Below are 6,862 nucleotides of genomic sequence, written 5' to 3' on the forward strand. Positions count from 1 at the left end.
ACTGGAACTTCCTCTAATATTTCGTGTAAACGCGTGCTCAAAAAATCAACGTACTTTGTGCCTGTTAGTTTCCCATCAAGAGAAAAAAGTCCAATTAAAAATTTATCAATTATTCCTACCCTATACGTTTAAACTAAATTGGCGTTGATGTCGTGAATGCGCAATAACACGTGGGTTTTCTTCATCCCAATTATGATTATTATGAAAATTATGAATATACCATCCCTGGTAAAACTAGCTTACTACAGTTTGCTCTGTTTACAAAATTCATTATTTCTCAAAAGTCATATATATCTATATGACTATTTTTCATTATTTTTAGGCATAGAATCAGCTCTCAAAGTGGGTTCCACAAGTTACAAAACACCCTGTGCAAACAACGAACGGAAAATGGTTCGAACGAACACTTATTAATCGTCCTTGCCCTTCGGCGAATTTCAAAGAGAGCGCAACTTTCTCGATTTCGCGGTTCTCTGTCACCTTTCGACCGAGATTGAATTTACGCGCCGGGGAGCGTGGATTAAGGGCGGGCGAAGTTTCGCCGAATTTTTTTCGCTCTTTTTCGTAGTTTCGCCAACGCTGCGGCGGAGGGTGGAACGAAAATGAAAAAAAAAAAAGAAAAGAAAAGTAGAGAGAGAGAGAGAGAGATAGGAAAAGTGGCGGCGGCCTGAATTTACAGCATTTAATATCGGCAAAATGAAGTACGAGCATGACGGCGGCGGGAGGGTGGCAGAGCGGGCAAGGAGCCCGCCATTTTGTGGCATCGATAAATCCATTTTATTGCCGTGGCTCGTAGGTAGGCGGTCTGACTACGGTTACCGGTAGCCTGCCTACTCTTATGTCTACTCAGTGTATAACAAACAGCAAATAAAAACCAATGCGAGGGCCAGCGAGCCCCGCAGTCGACCGCGGTACACCGAGAGAGGACCAACTTTCTGCCATTTATTCGCCACCTCTCCTCGTGTGTGTGTGTGTGTGTGTGTGTGTGTGTTTTGGGCGACCATCACGTCGCCGATCGAGTACCGCTACCTCTTTTTTTTTTTTTTTTCTTCTCCTTCGCCCCTCTCGTTTCATAAACTGTGTACCCTGAAACGGTATTCTGATATATTTTTCGTTTCTATTTGTTCGGAGGCGAATTGGGAGGATTTTACGACGATTTTTTTATGCGATTGAGATTTAAGGCGCCGTTCAGAGACGTAGTTCAAAGGATCGATCACGATCGTAAATCAATTTTTCGGTATCGACGTCGCTCTGTCTGGCTGCTGGAATCCTTCCAGAAGATTTCTCAATTCAATTCCTCCAACTTACTGGGGGATTTGGAGGTCAGACGATCGTTAGAATATAGCGTGTCTATACTCGATGAATTCTATTGTGCTATGCGCCGTCTACTCGATTTCCACGGCGATCAAATACACGCTTACACTATTCTCCTCGACACGCGTTTTTCACCTGTCACATTCGTTGTACATTGTATCACTTTGCAGCCATTATATTAGCCCTTAATATCGTCTCGCAAGTAATGTTTCTGGATATGATAATAATAGACAGCTTTTCAATGAATAACTCGGGGGAACAGATCTGGCAACACTGTCCATATTGTTTGATTTTAATTCCCGTTAACTGGCGGCGCTGCGGTGTAAAGCCTGGCTGAGTCGGTATGACAGGATGTGACACGAAAATGGTAAAGGCACATGGGCCGAAAAGATACACATGTTTAGTCTACTCATACAGCTCGTCTGTGATATTATATTATCATATCGACCGTCAGTATTACACTGTTTCACAATTACTATATCACACATCAATATTATATTATTTTATCAATTGTATCATTGTATAATGCCTGCAGGTCTGCATTCGCGTGTCTTAACCCTTTGCACTATTTTTGTCGAGCGTAGAACAGAAACTCTTGTCACATTTTAAAATTGCCAAAAGAAAACAAAAAAAAAATGAAATTGAAAAATAGTTTGGAGTATAAATGGTTAAAGTCATAAACTCGACCTGCACTGGATTCTACCGTCCCTGGGATTTCCAAGTCGTTGGTGTCTGAAAAACAAGAAAGAGAAAGAGAGAGAGAGAGAGAGAGAGGCGAAAATAGAGTAGCAAAGATAAAAAGAGAGATTAACAGAGGCTGCTGAGAGCCAGACGGTGAGAAACAAGGCGCGATTAGAGGCAGCGGAGGAGGAGGATCGTGTATCGACGAATCTCGTCGCGTCGGTGAATTTTTTTCGGAATTAGTCGAGGGGAAAACCGGTTGCCCCTCGTAGGTAGGTAGGGAAAGGATTTTCGAGAGAGAGAGAGAGTGAGTTTTCCAAGATGAAAGTTAATTCCGCTGGATAATCCAGCTTGGGCAAGCGGGAGAGGGCGTAACGAGGGCGAGGAAAGATCTGTCACCCCTCCTCCTTTCTCTTTTTCAAGCTAAATCTTGGGAGCCGGAGGATCGAGAACTCGGCCGAATTTATGAGATTTCGGGTTTCGAAAGAGCGCCTGCTTCCGCGTGGCGAGGGAATGGAAGAGAAAAGAGGAGGACCGAGGGGTTGGAGCTCGGCGGAAGGATTAACTTTGTCGAGCCATTTTGTCGACCGCGAGCGGGCTTTGTGACCGGGAGAAGACACATTCCCAGCAATTAGCCGACCCCTTTGCCTTCGTGTCCGTCTGTACGTCGGTGATGTACCGGGTGTTTCTAAAATCGCTGGTCAAACGTTGGGGTAATGCGTCCCATTTGTCAGCCTGCGTTGAAATTGTCACGTTCTTTCGTTTCGCCGCGAGATTTATCGAAGTTCCCCGAAGTTTTCTTTTTTTCAGAAATCGACGGACGTGGCAACAGGACGACAAATAACGACCGAAGCTTCACGGAGAAGAGAGAGAGAGAGAGAGAGAGGTTGTTAAACGTCGTCGTCGAAGAACAACGTGAAAGGGCGCAGAGGGGAGGAGACGAGCTTTTCCAAGAGAACTTGTCTGACACTGTAGCGAAACTTGGTCGCAAACAGCTTGGTTCGAGCGAGTCGCCAAGCCGAGGTAAGACTTTCGCTCGCGAGAGAGACTTTTTTTCATCCACTGAATGAAATATTCCCGGCGAAATTTAGTCGTTTACGTGGCGAGACCAAAGCGACGAGGACTATGAGAGCAAAACTTGATACAAAAAGAAAGAACGTCTACTAGGAGGGATCAATCGTCGACCGCTTGCGCTGGCAACTGATTGCGGACCATAACGAGTGACCAAAATCGTAAACAATAATTTGTCGCTTTCTTTTCGAACTCGTCCGGTATGATATTACCGGATAGAAATGACTGAGAAGTGATAAATTTATTATTTGCTTTGCCTGGGTTATATCTCAATATACTTGAAATTAGTATATTGAAATTATTTTCTTAGTATCGGGAATGTATTTTACCTTAATATAAATGGTAATATTTAGAAACGTTCAGAATCTCGGACAGAATCTCCTTTTCCCTGAAAATCATATTTGTGAACACAGTTCTATTAAACGCCTCAATCGCTTCTGCTAGTAAACTAATTGCGGACCTTAACGAGTGACCAAAATCATAAACAATAATTCGTCGCTTTCTTTTCCAACTCGTCCGGTACGATATTACCGGATAGAAATAATTAAAAAGTGAGATAAATTTATTATTTACTTTGCCTGGGTTATATCTCATATACTTGAAATTAGTATATTGAAATTATTTTCATAGTATTGAGAATGTTTTTACCTTAATATAAATGGTAATATTTAGAAACGTTCAGAATCTCCTTTTCCCTGAAGATCACGTTTTTGAACACAGTTCTATTAAACACCTCAATCGCTTGCGCTGGCAACTGATTGCGGACCATAACGAGTGACCAAAACCGTACACAATAATTCGTCGCTTTCATTTTCTTTCGAACTCGTCGGTATTGTATCACTGGATGGAAATTATTGAGAAGCAATAAACTTATCATTTGTTTTGCCTGGGTTATACTTAAATATACTTAAAACTGAGAAAGTATTGCAATTTTGAGACAAAAAGTTCTCGACGTGCGTGGCAGGGAGGTTAAGATTAACTTCTTTCGCTGGCAACTGATTGCGAACCATAACGAGTGACCAAAACCGTACACAATAATTCGTCGCTTTCATTTTCTTTCGAACTCGTCGGTATTGTATCACTGGATGGAAATTATTGAGAAGCAATAAACTTATCATTTGTTTTGCCTGGGTTATACTTAAATATACTTAAAACTGAGAAAGTATTGCAATTTTGAGACAAAAAGTTCTCGACGTGCGTGGCAGGGAGGTTAAGATTAACTTCTTTCGCTGGCAACTGATTGCGGACCATAACGAGTGACCAAAACCGTACACAATAATTCGTCGCTTTCTTTTTCTTTCGAACTCGTCAGTATTGTATCACTGGATAGAAATTATTGAGAAGTAATAAATTTATTATTTGTTTTACCTGGGTTATACTTAAATATACCTAAAATTGAGAAAATATTACATTTTGGAACAAAATATTCTCGACGTGCGTCATTCTAGCGCAAGAGGTTAATAACCAATCTCAAGTTCTATTTGGACAAGACGTTCACAGTCCTCTTCCTTTCGTTCGTTCCTTCAATCGTTCTTGCAACGATACAGAGAGGTTGCTCGAGAAAACGTCGTATCACGGGGGTGAAAAACTCGTTTGCAAAGGTAACTGTGTATCGGTCCGAAGATGGCCGCCTTGAAAAAAGAAATCGCGGATTTAATTTCCGATGCTTCGACGTTCCCCCGTGTGTTTCTTTTTTTTTTCGAAGATCCCCGCGCCGAGATATTGGAAAAGTTCGGCAGAATCGAACCAGAGAGAGAGCAAGAGAAAGAGAGAGAGAGAGGAAGAGAGAAAGAGTGACTTCGCGTAAGCGCAACTGCGTTTCCAAAAAAGGCAAGAGGGGGCGTGTCACCTCTCCGAGATTAATTTCACTATGATAAAAGTGGGGAGCACCGGTGGGAAAGTATAAAAAGGAAAAAAAAAAAGAGACGGCGTTTCACTGAAACAAACAGCTTGGAGGAAAAGGAAGAAAAACTCGACTAACGACGATGTGATCCAACGGAAGAAGAGCAAAAACCGATCAACGAGAACGCGTCGAACACAACGAGAGGGCAGAAATACGAATACACACGAAGTGTACGCGCAGCGAGAAGAATCGCAATTTGAAGATAAATAGCAATTTGATAATGTACGACGTGGGGAAAAAAACGTTTCGAGCGCGCGAGCCAACGGCGGGAGAGAGGGTGGAAGGTGGAGAAGAACCGAGAGAAACGCGAACGAACGCGAGTGGGGGGCTAAGGGAGGAAAACGCGTACTTTATCTGGCTGGATACCGAGGTACGGTTACCGAGCATTGTTTCAACGCGGGTGAAGGTGAAAGGGGCGCTGATAGCGCGAAAGCTGGCCCCGTGTACGTGCGCTTTTAACGAGCAAACTTTCCGACAAATAAATTTCGCAAATCAGCGAGCCGACTCCTGAGAAGAAGCACGCCGACTTTCTCTCTCTCTCTCTCTCTCTCTCTCTCATGTATCTCACAGCTTTAATTCACGGGGGATAAAGCGAATAAACTGTTGGCGGGAGGAGTGCTCGACGCGTGCCACCGCTCACGGCGAAACATTCCGCCCTCCGCGCGCGGGTGGAACGCCGATTGGATCGGCAAAAGGATGAAAATAATTTCCATCCGGCCAACTGTCCGGATAGTTGGCAGTGGCTGAGATATTCGTAACGCCGCGTACGGAGAATATGTGTGTGTGTGTGTGTGTATACACGTTGGTAAATTGCGAATTCAACTCTTTCGCGAGATTCTCGTTAATTAAAGTCACGCTTACGGATAATGCGGGAAAATATACATATAATACTACTACTACTAGTAGTATATTTTTTTTTTCAGCCTTCTTCGCCTTGAAATTCACTTTGGTTTCACATTGCACTTATTCACTTTGCACTTATCCCTACTTTTACATATTATAATATTTACATAATATTTGTGTCCTATTTGCTTTATCCTATACTTACATTTATCTTTGACTATGCTATTCTTTTGTCTACTTAATAACTTAATCTAATTCTTTCATTTTTTCACTTAATTCTTTAATTCTTTCACTTCATGTTTGAAAAAAAAAATATATATATAATCGCTTTTTTTCTCGCCGCGCACGAGAAATATCACTGGCGAGAGGAAGGGATCGCGAAAGGAACTCTTACGCTCGTGCACGATCGCGGGTTGTTCGAGGATCAACGTAATAAACGTCGCTTAATGGCACGATTTATCCCCATCTCTCCCCTCCGGTGGGTAGTTCACTTGGCGAAATTGGCGATATCGAGTTTCAAGGGTTGCGCTCCATTGTTTCCAGAACGGTAAAAAGGCACGGTTCGCTGCTCGTAACCTATTTCCAAATTAAGCTTGAACGGGGCTGAGGGACAGGCGGTGGGTGCTGGTTTAATTAACGAAAAGTACAAAGGTAAAGCGGGTCTCCCCCTCTCTCTCTCTCTCTCTCTCTCTCTCTCTGCCCGAAATCTCTCTTTCCAGGTCTGGGTTAGGTCTAGGTTAGGGTGACCGACCAGTCCGATCCATCCTCAACTTTCTCTCCTCGATTCTTCTTCCCTTTCTTCGACCTCTCCCCCTCCCGCCCTTCGAAGTTTCTTCGATTTGACATTTTCGGTGACCGTTTCCCATCGGTCCTCGACGTTCCATTAATTAAAGAACTTTCGCGCAACGACTTGATTCAACCATCGACCTCGCTTGCGCGTCGCATTTTCATTAACTTCAACATGAAAATTCAGATGTAACTCGTAATAATAATCGAAAACGATAAGGGGGTGGAGGGGGGGGGGAACACCGACGGCCGCGCGTTAATTAT

Source organism: Frieseomelitta varia, unplaced genomic scaffold (genome assembly GCF_011392965.1).
Source record: "Frieseomelitta varia isolate USP_RPSP 00005682 unplaced genomic scaffold, Fvar_1.2 scaffold_168, whole genome shotgun sequence".
NCBI lineage: Eukaryota > Metazoa > Arthropoda > Insecta > Hymenoptera > Apidae > Frieseomelitta > Frieseomelitta varia.